Genomic DNA, 14752 nt, shown 5'->3' with positions numbered 1-14752 from the left:
ATATTGTTCAAAATTAAATGTTGTATGGCTTAATTGTACCCATATTGAGATAATAAATAATAATAATCGTACTGAAGGATTAATTTAACAGAGAGAAATGTGAGCACCTTTTCGAAATAATTGACATCTTACGAAAATGGATTCTATATTATCTGAAAATAGAGATGTGCTTCACACTGTGCCTGAAAAAGATGTATGAATCCAGAAATATTGCAAGCGTGAGCTGGTTACTAATATAAATAACTTATGCATTCTTGACAATTCAATTTTTATGAATGTGAAAACAGACTCACGGTGCTCTCTAGAGTAAATCCACAACAAGTGAGTCTTCAATAGATTGTTAAAGCGCTTAGAGCGTCTTGAAACTCCTGTATCAATTTCTCTAAATGGAGTACCGGGCAAGTTTTTCCAGACATCCAACTCGTTCAATTCAAGAAGCTGAAATTTTATACCATCGCTTGACTTTTGTTATTTAGCGTCTCTTTTCTGCCTCTTTTGGCTATTCGCGAAGATGAGGATGAGTGATGATATGATGAAATTGATGCATAGATACTGGAACCCTTGAGGTCGTAGAGGGCTGTGCTAACCACTGCGCCACGGAGGTCGGCTTTCCTTTGTATTTCAATCAGTCTGAAAGGAACTAACGTTCCAAACGCAAAGACGCTGACGCCAGTACGGGAAAATTTTATAACCCTGACCCTTTATATGCCTCGTACCCTTTCGGCGAATTTCCCCCACAAAGCTCTTTTCTTGTATGCGAACCACTTTTTCTGATTCTTCCTTCCTTTCGTTGCTTTGGTTACGGGATGCTGCTCTACCTGATGGGGAATTCCTCATCTCTTGGGAGACGGGGCAGCTATTGTTTTCGGAGAAATATGAGTTCTGGCGGTGTTTCTTGAGGTATTCTAAACCTGTCACGGCCCGCGGGCTGAAACTCTGATAACAAGTAGCCCGGACGGATGGGCGGGTTTCCGTCATCCTTTTACTCAAGGGGGTACCCGCCTCACGTTCAATGACGACCACTATCAAGATTTCCTTAAACTGTTCCATATTTCAAGTCAGCCTCCCGTTCCTTGTGAAGGATGCCCCCCTCTTCAACCCTTTTCTTCTGGGCGGTGGATTGCGAAAACATCCCCCCCTCCCCGGCGCTTTTGATCTCAGAGAGGAAGGGAAAAAATATGAAGGCCCATTATTGTCCTCATGGTACTTCGCCCTTCGCTGTTGTTGTGAAATTCCGCAGATTTGCGAAATAGGATGTGTCTAGTTCGGCTTGAATTTTGGTTGGGGGGCGGTGATTTACTGCACCCCTGGCGATCGCAAGTTTCCACCCCTCGCAAATTGTCTTCTTGTATTAAAATCACATGGGTGCCCTAACATCTAGGCTACGTGCTCCATTAGAAGGTACTGGAAGGGCCAGAATCTGCAATGGTGAAGTGGTAAAGCTGCTGTTGCTGCTATTGAGTTCGTAAGTCAACTTTATGCAGAGTAAGGCTAATCGGGACTGGACCTACAGTTTAAAGTGGGCTCCCAACCACTATGTGACTCCACCGGGTATCGAACCCTGGACCCCTTGATTACAAGGCGACGACGGTACCACTACGAAAGCTGTTGCACCAGATATCCGAGGCCAGTTTCAGTTAGCCCGCCTACGTGGCGGAGTGGTTAGCACATCATGCTAGCTTGCACGGGATCGCTGGTTCGAATCCTAGCCTGGGCATGGGTGTTCTCCCGTTGTCGTTTCATGCAATCATCAGTTATCATCTTCGCCGTGATTAGTTACAAGTGGAAGTAAAGAGACAGTAAATATAAAAAATACAAATGCTTCAGTTTGCATAAAGGACCTAAGGGAAATCGGTAGGGATGGAAAAGAGTATATAGATCTTGCTCAAGATAGGGACAGATGGAAGGCCTGTGTTGCTGCAGCCATGAACCTTCGGGTTTAAGAAGGCTAGAGAGTTAGTTAGTTAGTTCAGTTTGCATATCTTTAAAATAAATTATGATGAGGATGATAATAATAATAATAAACCTAATTCGTACACTAAAAATTTAGTTACTAAGAGCATTCCACGCGTATATTTTTTCCCGTATTATTAAAAAAGAAGTCACGATAACAGGACGTGGTCGACTGTCAAGAATGTTCGTTAATATCTTCGCGACCGCTGTACCAAATATCATAGCAAATATCACATTCATAGAAATGCTTCAAGTAAAAGAATTAGACGTTGCCGCGAAAACTCCATTTACTTCCATTAAAAGCAGACGAATACCGCGTAGCGGGGCCGACATCAGCGCCTCTAGCGGTATCATATTCGAGTGTAACCCGCCAGGGAGCCCAGAAAAGTGTACAATTTTAGCAATTTTTTTTTGTTATATAAACGCCAAACATCACTCAAGCCTAGCTGGGACTTCAGCACGGCAACCGGTGGCGAGATTAACCTTTTGATTACGAAGGCCATTTTGCGAGTAGTCCTCGATGACCAGCCTGATTTTTAGCAAAATGCAGAGTTTAATTTAGATTACTGTAGATCGGAGGCTAATTGCCCTAGACAGACGAATCAAGTACATATATACGCGGAATGAACCTTAGATTCGGACTATATAGGGTCTGTATAAATTAGTTATACAAAAGTAACCGTTAATTGTGAAGAAAGTGTATGTGTAACAGAAATGGTTTATACAACAATGAATACAGCTTATCTTCAAGTTTATTGCCATACGTTGTTAGTTTCAGACGCCGCCACTGGAGGCGTGAGCGTTTGTTTATCTTACACAAGTACCGACTTGGATTGGTCGTGATGGAACGATTCCGTGGTCACCTTGTCGACATTGCTGGGAAGAGGGGGAACAAACACACGATCTTTAATGTAACCCCAGATATAGAAATCCATGGGACCAATCAGGCGAACGAGGAGGCCACGGAATCGTTTCACCACGACCAATCGAAGTCGATACTTGTGTAAGATAAACAAACGCTCACGCCTCCAGTGGTGGCGTCTGAAACTAACAACGTGCGACAATAAACTTGAAGATATCCTGTATTCATTGATATATAGACCATTTCTGTTACAGATACACTTTCTTCACAATTAACGGTTACTTTTGTATAACTAATTTCTAGAAACCCTGTATACAATTTATGCACATTGAGTGTATCTATGCATGCGGGGGGAGGGTAGGATTTGGAAAATTCTAATATTTCTGAAGACAAATTGGGTTCCCCCTCCCTGGACAACAAAGTACAGAACATTGTCAAAATACACATGGAAATGTTCTCAGGCATTTTGGAACAAAACTATAATTGCACTATTATCATATGAGCAGTAGAACACAACAGTGACTGATTCACAGTGGCCATGACCAGAAACAGTGACTTAATCTTTCTATATATATAAAAATGGATGTATTTGTGTGGGTGTGTGTGTGTGTGTGTGTGTGTGTGGTGTGTGGGTGTCCCTGCCGGTGATCACGTGACCCCTGTTGATTGGTTGAGCTGGCTCGGGAATGTCCTGCCCAGGCTGTCATCATCGTAGTATTTTAAACCTCGTAGTCTGATGCGCAATTTGTTACACTTACAGGTTAGCTAAATCCACCATAACATATGGAAATATAGCTTCATTTTAGTGAAAATAGGCCCTGATATCAATCAACCTTGGACAAGGTCGGACCGTGAATGAATCAAGCTGTACTACTAAAACCATCAACCACTTCCATGTCTTATAGTTAAAATGACTGTCTTCTATGGATAATCATTACCGTAGTTTCATGTTTTCAAATTTATCTCGAATCCCAGAGCATAACAATACGTTGTTTAGAAATTTTTAAATTTGAATTTAAAATTTTGGGTGCGCCAGTACTTAGGCTATTTTGCACCCGGTCCAGCCCCTTACCATAACGAAAATAAAAATTGTAATGTCGTGTCGTAACTAAAATATTAAAAGTTTCTAACTGGTTAAAAGCTGAGGCACACATCAAGACAAAACACAGGACAACACAGAATTATACTGGCCATAGGGCCAGTGGCCAGAGCCTCATCTGTCTGCAAAATGCAGTCCAGAGTGTACTACGTGAGGTTGACAATTGGCTGTACTACGTGGAAGTGAGGTTGACAATTGGCTGTACTACGTGGAAGTGAGGTTGACAATTGGCTGTACTACGTGGAAGTGAGGTTGACAATTGGCCGTACTACGTGGAAGTGAGGTTGACAATTGGCCGTACTACGTGGAAGTGAGGTTGACAATTGGGTGTACTACGTGGAAGTTAGGTTGACAATTGGGTGTACTACGTGTAAGTGAGGTTGACAATTGGCTGTACTACGTGGAAGTGAGGTTGACAATTGGTGTACTACGTGGAAGTAAGGTTGACAATTGGGTGTACTACGTGGAAGTGAGGTTGACAATTGGGTGTACTACGTGGAAGTTAGGTTGACAATTGGGTGTACTACGTGGAAGTGAGGTTGACAATTGGGTGTACTACGTGGAAGTGAGGTTGACAATTGGGTGTACTACGTGGAAGTTAGGTTGACAATTGGGTGTACTACGTGGAAGTTAGGTTGACAATTGGGTGTACTACGTGGAAGTGAGGTTGACAATTGGGTGTACTACGTGGAAGTTAGGTTGACAATTGGGTGTACTACGTGGAAGTGAGGCTGACAATTGGCTGTACTACGTGGAAGTGAGGTTGACAATTGGGTGTACTACGTGGAAGTGAGGTTGACAATTGGGTGTACTACGTGGAAGTGAGGTTGACAATTGGCTGTACTATGTGGAAGTGAGGTTGACAATTGGGTGTACCACGTGGAAGTGAGGTTGACAATTGGGTGTACTACGTGGAAGTGAGGTTGACAATTGGGTGTACTACGTGGAAGTGAAGTTGACAATTGGGTATACTACCTGGAAGTGAAGTTGACAATTGGGTGTACTACGTGGAAGTGAGGTTGACAATTGGATGTACTACGTGGAAGTTAGGTTGACAATTGGGTATACTACCTGGAAGTGAAGTTGACAATTGGGTGTACTACGTGGAAGTGAGGTTGACAATTGGGTGTACTACGTGGAAGTGAGGTTGACAATTGGGTGTACTACGTTGAAATGAGGTTGACAATTATGTGTACTACGTGGAAGTGAGGTTGACAATTGGGTGTACTACGTGGAAGTGAAGTTGACAATTGGGTATACTACGTGGAAGTGAAGTTGACAATTGGGTGTACTACGTGGAAGTGAGGTTGACAATTGGGTGTACTACGTGGAAGTGAGGTTGACAATTGGGTGTACTACGTGGAAGTTAGGTTGACAATTGGGTGTACTACGTGGAAGTGAGGCTGACAATTGCGTGTACTACGTGGAAGTGAAGTTGACAATTGGTTATACTACCTGGAAGTGAAGTTGACAATTGGGTGTACTACGTGGAAGTGAGGTTGACAATTGGGTGTACTACGTGGAAGTTAGGTTGACAATTGGGTGTACTACGTGGAAGTGAGGCTGACAATTGGCTGTACTACGTGGAAGTGAGGTTGAAAATTGGGTGTACTACGTGGAAGTGAGGTTGACAATTGGGTGTACTACGTGGAAGTGAGGTTGACAATTGGCTGTACTACGTGGAAGTGAGGTTGACAATTGGCCGTACTACGTGGAAGTGAGGTTGACAATTGGGTGTACTACGTGGAAGTGAGGTTGACAATTGGGTGTACTACGTGGAAGTGAAGTTGACAATTGGGTATACTACCTGGAAGTGAAGTTGACAATTGGGTGTACTACGTGGAAGTGAGGTTGACAATTGGATGTACTACGTGGAAGTTAGGTTGACAATTGGGTATACTACCTGGAAGTGAAGTTGACAATTGGGTGTACTACGTGGAAGTGAGGTTGACAATTGGGTGTACTACGTGGAAGTGAGGTTGACAATTGGGTGTACTACGTTGAAATGAGGTTGACAATTATGTGTAATACGTGGAAGTGAGGTTGACAATTGGGTGTACTACGTGGAAGTGAAGTTGACAATTGGGTATACTACGTGGAAGTGAGGTTGACAATTGGGTGTACTACGTGGAAGTGAGGTTGACAATTGGGTGTACTACGTGGAAGTGAGGTTGACAATTTTGTGTACTACGTGGAAGTTAGGTTGACAATTGGGTGTACTACGTGGAAGTGAGGTTGACAATTGGGTGTACTACGTGGAAGTGAAGTTGACAATTGGTTATACTACCTGGAAGTGAAGTTGACAATTGGGTGTAATACGTGGAAGTGATGTTGACAATTGGATGTACTACGTGGAAGTTAGGTTGACAATTGGGTATACTACCTGGAAGTGAAGTTGACAATTGGGTGTACTACGTGGAAGTGAGGTTGACAATTGGATGTACTACGTGGAAGTTAGGTTGACAATTGGGTGTACTACGTGGAAGTGAGGTTGACAATTGGGTGTACTACGGGGAAGTTAGGTTGACAATTGGGTGTACTACGTGGAAGTGAGGTTGACAATTGGGTGTACTACGTGGAAGTGTGGTTGACAATTTGGTGTACTACGTGGAAGTGACGTTGACAATTGGGTGTACTACGTGGAAGTGTGGTTGACAATTTTGGTGTACTACGTGGAAGTGACGTTGATAATTGGGTGTACTACGTGGAAGTGAGGTTGACAATTATGTGTACTACGTGGAAGTGAGGTTGACAATTGGGTGTACTACGTGGAAGTGAAGTTGACAATTGGGTATACTACGTGGAAGTGAAGTTGACAATTGGGTGTACTACGTGGAAGTTAGGTTGACAATTGGGTGTACTACGTGGAAGTGAGGTTGACAATTGGGTGTACTACGTGGAAGTGTGGTTGACAATTTGGTGTACTACGTGGAAGTGACGTTGACAATTGGGTGTACTACGTGGAAGTGTGGTTGACAATTTGGTGTACTACGTGGAAGTGACGTTGATAATTGGGTGTACTACGTGGAAGTGAGGTTGACAATTGGGTGTACTACGTGGAAGTGAGGTTGACAATTTGGCGAACTACGTGGAAGTGAGGTTGACAATTGGGTGTACTACGTGGAAGTGATGTTGAAAATTTGGTGTACTACATGGAAGGTTACCCCTTACACCCCAACAATACGCCTTGAGAAAACAGTACCCAGCTTGTGGGTGTGAAAATTTGGCACCGCCATTGTCAGTATCTCCTGCTCCGTTGAATCGTCCTTTGAATAACATTGTCTATTATATAAGAGCAGGCAATTCTGTTGGAGAACCACGTAGCGTAATGTTCCGACACTTTCTTCACGTAGGGCTCCCTTATTTGGGGTTCATGCCCTTCTGTGGAACTACGGTGGTCACTGGCACAGGAGTTCTCTTATCATCAGTGGCATCTCAACCCTTTCCTTTCCGTCCACTTCACTCACCCTTCATTACCGCCCCTGTTTTGCTCACAGCCCGCCGTTTGGAGCTGCTTCCCCAAAACGCATAACCGAAGTCTATCTTTGTGAATTTCACCAAGTCAGGTAGTTCTGTGGAGTCTAGTGAGCCGGAGACGAGTTAATTTCTGCGGTCGGATCCCCTCGCTCCTCGCGACTCTAACGACCTGCGTCGTTCTCCTTAATGGCAAGCGAAACCTCGCGGGTCCTTGTGGGCGCAAGTGCCACCGCGTTTGATCCGAGTCAACTTCCGTCCTCCTTAAAGAAGATAATTTTCTCTCGAACATTCGCAAGCAGCTGCAAACAGAACCGCGATCTGGAATTAGGTTGATGTTCGAAAATGAAGCAAAATATTTCTGCCAAAGTTTGCTCATGGCTACTTTAATTTTTCGTTGACGAATTTCAGATGTAAACACATAGTGACCATTTTACGCTCAAACATTAAGTGAATTGGTTTGTTTCACTTAGCTTTTATACCACTTTTCGTTATGTTCGAATATGAGGATGAGTAATGATATGATGCCCGGTGCGAAATCACTGAAGACTGGTGGGGGGTAGGAATATCTCATTACATACAGATCACACACACCCACACACATATATGTTTATATATATTATATGTTATATACATACAATTGTTATTACATATAAGACTAATATTAATAAACATATAGATATTAATTTGTTATCCGGGCCTCCCAGATGGCGTAGTGGTTACGTCGTCTACTTGTAATCAAGAGACCCCGGGTTCGATATCCGGTGGAGGCGCATAGTGGTTCGGATCACACTTTAAACTGTAGGGCCAGTCCAGATTAGCATATCTGTACATGAAGTGGACTTAAAAAATCATTCCAATCATTTGTTACCTACATGATATACTATATCACATATTTATACAAGAGCAAACTATTTACATTCTGGTTAAAATGTCAATAAATTACAAAATGGTTGAAATTGTTTTACTATATTTTAAGTTGTTACTATTAATGTATATGAATTCTTGCTTTACGTTTATTGTGCATAAATTGCTGTTGGTGTGGATCTGTAATAGTGTCTTGAGAGAGAGAGAGTGAGAGAGAACATGCAACATCCACAACCACACACAGACACATATTAACCTTCGTTCTTTTACGTGCATTTGCGATATTTTAAAGTCAAAACTAACTGCTTATTTTGTTGTAGTACAAATATTCTCCCCCTAATATATTTGGTGGGGAATTGTTTTAGGACACGATTGCAGGTGAGGGGATAATCCCCCTGTCCCCCTAGGATTTCCCGCCCTGATATAATGAAATTTATGAAAGGATACTCAGAAACAACACTGGTGTCCAACCCGGGAGTTGAACTCTAAACCCATTTGCGTCGTAGCGCGCTATGGTAACCACTACGTCGCGGAGGTGGGCGTTCGAGCTGAAATAATTAACGATAATAACAATAATGTACAAATAGGCCTATCCTCTGCACCAAGGTGTGAAGGCATATGGGGTTGAATGTGGAGTATGGTCCCACACATTCACATTCCCGGCCTTTTATGGAGGTGATGTGATCAACACCACGCTCTAGCCGTATTGACCTTCCCGGTTTAGAAAAAAATATTACTAGAGGCTGGGTGAACCACAGAGAGCCCCATGCAGTGACATTGCTTGAAACAATACCTCCTGAAATAACCCACTCAGGGAATCGAACCCGTGTCTACCGCGTGGCAAGGATGCACCCTACCGAATGGATCACCGCGACCATCGATAATAACAAGAAATGAATTAAATAAAGAAATATGCATAACAAGGAACAACACAAAATGAACCAGGGATGGCATTATGGAACGTTATTTAGAACCACTTATTCTGACCGATGGCCGGAAGGCATACTCGGAGGAAAATATATCCACACTTGAAAGGAGGTCGTTCTGTTTATTGGGAAGTATGTACAAAAGAGACATTATGAATTTCAAGTCTGGGCTTCTCTGTATATAAGGTCTGTATTGCGCATTTCCAGAACAATGGGAGTGTATGTACTGCCTGCAGTTAATACGTTACACAATTTTAAACTGTGTATATTTTGCCTTCCCATTTTTCCTTCAGGAAAACATGAAGAATTTCCCGTATGTTGTTTTAAAACTCCAATCAGCTTTGTGTAACGCATTCATTTCAAACGTTTTAATTTGCCACAAGTATTGTATACTTTTTGAAGGAGACAAGCAAGTATGTAATGCTATTCCATGTATCGAGTTTCCATGTGCAGAAGTTTTTCTAATCTTGTGCTCAGATAGCGTAATAAGGACTGGTTCTACAGTTCACTGCAAAATGTGACGTAGTCCGTACACCATAAGAGAGGAGAGATTCATCGTGTAGAATATGTACAGTCAACGGCAATAATAACGGGACATTTAGATCCGGAAATACTCGCTTGCATGCAAGGCGTTATGTGTGTTGCCTAACTTTACGGCGTTGGTAGAAGTTGCCTTTGAAACTTTGCTATCAAAATCCAATTATTGCCGTACGTCTTCCAGGGAAGTGAGTATATTAGGAACTATGTGAACCATTTTATTGCCGGTGAGTGTTCAAATACAGAGTAAGAACATCAAAAATGTACAAAATCTAAAACAAATCTAAAAACCGTACTTCAAGAATCAGTACTATCTTTGAAACTTCATCACTAGGTGTACAGTACATACAATATAAATTAATATATTTCTTCAGTATTTTGAAGCACTACCTGTTCTCTCTTCCCTACACCAAAAGAGAGATTATGCCACTTGTTTTTTGTTGACGGAAAAACATAGAGGTTTCTATATTTCTTACGGCTACTTACACAATCTACAATATTGAAATTGACCTCTCCTCAAGTATGGATATATTCTCCTCCGAACTTGCCTTTCGGTTTTCTATTAGAAGAAACGTTTGTATATAATATCAAGTAGTGCAATATATTACTTACTTTTTGTTAATTTGCTATTCATTTTTGTGTTCTTTTGTTGCTTTTAATTATTATTATTACTATTATTATTTGATTTTTCATTGTTGACAATTTCAGTGTAAAATGGCCTCCTGTTCTGTATCGGGAATATTCTCAATTAATAAATAAAATAAATAAATTATCTCACCCCATCCATCGGTAGTTTACTTCACTATCATTTATTTATTATTTACTGATACTAGAATTGTAATGGTATCTTTGAGTGGTATATGTTAACATAATTTCGTGGTGAATTTAGAATTTTTTTAAAATTATATGCTCCATACTCTCAAGAAAGTTGGCAATAACATATAAGTTATTGTTAATTTTGTATTAAAGTCAATGTCTATGATCTATCTAGAAATATTTGTTTACCACTAGAGAACGAATGTTGTTTTCACGTTTTTTACGTACCCAATCCGTAAAAGAAGAAAGCAGTTTGCATAAATCGAATACAGATGGGAGCACCAAGCTGAAATAATTACTCATCGGCCACAAGGTGAATAACGAACAATTTCAAAATATATTTAAATGCGAAAATAATAAAGTATTGCAGTTAACACAGACAACTAATATACTAAGAAAGAATAATATATAAATACTAATCTTTAAAATATATATTTACTCTTACAGACAAGTTATGTAAAAACCTTGGGAAGAGCCACATAGGACAAGAGAGGGATGCACAACGAATATCATTTATACAGCGTTGGGTCCACAACGAATATCTTTTTCTTATTCCATTCGTTATTATCAACATATTTAAGGAAATTTTGATTTACACCAGTGGCGGCGTGCTCTAATCGTAGCTTCCAACACTTTTAAGGTTACCCGACACAAACTTGGAGAAGCGCATTTCAACTGTTGCGCCAAGTAACAGATTTGACCGCACAGTTTATTTACAGCGCCTTGAATGACGTAGTGTGGAAAACGACCCAAGAAACTGGTTCCCCAGACGGATGAGAAACATAGATGGCAGTGCGATCAATGTCGGTGCTAATTTTCTTATGAAAGTAATGCGGCTTTGTTGGTTTTTGGAAAATATTATGTAGATTTGTTTGTCTTGAAAGGCGGTACGTGAATTGATGGAAACAGTTATATTTGTGTAGTGATTTGCAGTCACGGAATGACATTAATTTGGAAAGAAAAGTAAAATAAAATTAATAAATAAATAGCATGCGTAACACAAGAAGAAACATCGCAAAGTGATTCCGGACGTCAGGTGTTGGATTGTGTACTAGAGTTTTATTTTTCTATGTTATTAGAATATAAATAGTATCCTGAGAGATATTTCATACCGAGCCGACAAACCACAAGTGTCGCTTGGAAGCGAGCAGTCCGTAATCAATGCAGCCTTTCGAACCGTAGGGACACAAGCTCTGACTGCACCGTTTCCTCAAGGAGATTTTACACCAAAGCGACACACGACAAACGATACGACGATTTCACACCAAAGCGACACGGGTCCTTCGGTCCAAGGCAACTTTCACACCGAAGCGACACATGTTGCTTGGAAACGAGCCAATCAAGAGGAACATTTCACATCGTTGCGGCATGACGGGAAGCACAGGCGAGCATTCGGTTGGTGAAATCCTCAAGCGACAAGTGTCACGTGCCCCTTGTCGCTTTGGTGCGCAATCTCCCTAAAGCAAGACGCTCGTTGCATCGCGCATGCGCGAACAACAAATCACGGCTACATGTTGGAAGCTATTGAGGAAATGGCCCAGTTTGAGCGACGCACAAGCGACAAAGCGACACGCGTGACTTATCGTGTCGCCTAGATCTGTTGTTGTAATGTGCGGTTATTCGTGTCGCCTATCTGTTGTTCGCACAATTAGCAGCGAACGCTTGCCAATAGACTGAAGGCACCATGTCGCTTGTGACTTAGTTGGGAACTCCCACTGTAGCGCGTCGCTTCGGTCTGAGCACCCTTCCATGAACGTGTCGTTTGCTGTTTGGATCCTCATGTGCAATGAATGCTATTTTACAGTCTGGACGTGTGTCACTAGTGTGACAGTGTGAACATCCCGTGTCGCTTGTCCCATTGGTTGGAAAGTTTCCTTACACTCATGTCGATGGCACTAAGAAAGTTTTGTGGGGTTCCCCTTGTCGTTTCATGCAATCATCATTATCATCATCGCCGCGATTAGTTTAAAGCGGAAGAAAAGAGAGTAAATATCCAAAATACAAATGCTTCAGTGTGTATATCTTTAAAAGAAATGATGATGATGATAATAATAATGAACCTAATTCATACACAAAAATTTATTTGCCAAGAGCATTCCACGCGTATTTTTTCTCCCGTATTATTAACGAAAGAATGACGATAACAGGACGTGATCGACTGTCTAGAATGTTCGTTAATATCGTCGCGACCACTGTACCAAATATCATAGCAATTATCACATTCATAGAAATGCTTCATGTAAAAGAATCAGACGTTGCAGCGAAAACTCCATTTACATTGTACTTCCATTATAAGCAGTCGAACACCAAGCACCGGGGTCAACACCAGCGCCTCTAGCGGATCATTTTCGAGTGGAACCAGCTAGAGCGCGCAGAACTGTGCCGTTTTCGACACTACGTTATTCAAGGCGCTGTACTTTAGTGGTGGAGAGTTTCAGCCAACGCATCAAGGGAGGGGAATTGCAAATAAAAAAAGCTAATAGAAAGTCATTGGAGTTATTGCTGAATCAACGAGTTGCTGACCTGCATATTTATTGCTGAGACGACGAGCTGCTGAGTTACTGAGTATTGTTGTATCAACGAGTTCCTGAGCATTGCCAAATCGACGAGACAAATGTAAATAAGCATTATTGAAGTGAAGTGTGGGACTTATGCACATTTCGTTTCACGGTAGAGTTGTCCGTGAAGCGGCGGTTGGAGCACCGGAAAGTGAGAGCACGCCTGCCGGCATTACGACCGACAGCTTTACGCTGACCTTGGCACTGGACGCGTCAGTGCTTCAGTATACAGATAGCTGGTGTTTGTGAGGTGTTAATGCCTTAACAAGTGTTTTAAATATGTCTTTTTTTAGTTTACTTATTACTGGTGCATTTCTGCAGTATAATATTCCACGCTATACGTACAATTTTAAACAACTCATTATTTGTACGAATCTTGTGCCATTACGAATTCTTGTAGGAAAGTCAGGAGGCGTTCTGTTGCACACAGAGACAGTGTTCGAAAACGTGTAAAGAAATGTAGGAAAAAAGTGTCTATTATTGTTAAGAAGCGAAGGATAGAACGGCGTGTGCTTACTCAGGAGAAACAAGACGACGTTGGAGCACGATCGGAACATACTCCTCAAATTTCACTCCGGCGCCCTGCATTGTATGTGACTTTTACCTCTGGGTAGAGTTGAAATATAAGGTATATGCCAAAGTCCCCATGCATGAGAAGAATTGAAAGGAAACGTCAGGAGAGAAATTGAAACAAATTCAGAAGAGGAACCGATGCGTATTAATAACAATTTCCTTATAAAAATGCCGTAAATGTGTGGATGTAACAAAGTACGAACTCATTTTAATTGTAACCGTCAGTGTAATTCTACGAGATTATTTCAGTACATAACTAGCGGTTCAAGTTACGACGATGTAGAATCCAGTTTTTCCGGCTGACGCGCTCTCACTGACCAGCGCGCTAGCCGCCGCTCAACGGATGACTCGACCGTGAAAAACACTGAACGTCATTACATAGATTCTAAATGCTGGTATACATATCAGATTCTAAATATCAAGTTTAATATAAACTTTTCAAAGTTTATGTTTCTCTAAATCTGTATATGAAAAAGTTAAATAATATGTCACAATCGTATTACTCTATAAAGTACATGTCTTGTCTTATTATTTAACATATCACCCAGACCCTGAAGTATAGCTGCAGTAAGAGTGACTGTTACGCAAGAGAAGAGGTTACAACTTGTTGATTTGATTAATAAAATCCCATACGTATTAGTTTTAAATATAGGGTGTCCCAAGAGTAGCACATGACTATCATTGTGCGCCATTTTTTCCCCGCAGGTTTGGCCGCGTACTGAGAGGTCACATGTTGTAGGAAAAACATTGCGGTTAGTCAATATGAAGCTCTACATGAAGAAGTAGCGAGTGACTATCGTTAAAATTAGTTACAAGTACGGAAACTGTGGGCAAATTACCTGACATTTTCGATAGGAGAAACGCCTCAAATGAAACAACTGTGCGACCTCACACCGTGCGATCTTTCTCCTCTGGGGATTCATTAAGTCCATTTTTTTTTCTTGCGAAGATAACAACGATTCCTGAATTGAAAGCAGAAATTCAATGAGCTATCGACGGCATTGAGCGACAGTTATGCGAGAAAGTGATTCAGAATATTGTAAAAAGAATTCGATTGTCAAATGCGTCGTGAAGGACATTTGTCAGA

General features: G+C 41.4%; 1 protein-coding gene across 1 annotated transcript in view; it reads right to left on the bottom strand.

Moving 5' to 3' along the window:
- Positions 1–14752, bottom strand: part of LOC145979739 (neuroligin-3-like) — a 122164-nt gene that overhangs the window by 91359 nt on the left and 16053 nt on the right. The gene's annotated exons all lie outside the window — the stretch shown is intronic.

This window comes from Lepisma saccharinum, chromosome 26, assembly GCF_977018435.1.
Source record: "Lepisma saccharinum chromosome 26, izLepSacc3.1, whole genome shotgun sequence".
Taxonomy (NCBI): Eukaryota; Metazoa; Arthropoda; class Insecta; order Zygentoma; family Lepismatidae; genus Lepisma; species Lepisma saccharinum.
Note: the sequence above shows the minus strand (reverse complement) of the source record. Positions and strands in the feature narration are given on the sequence as shown.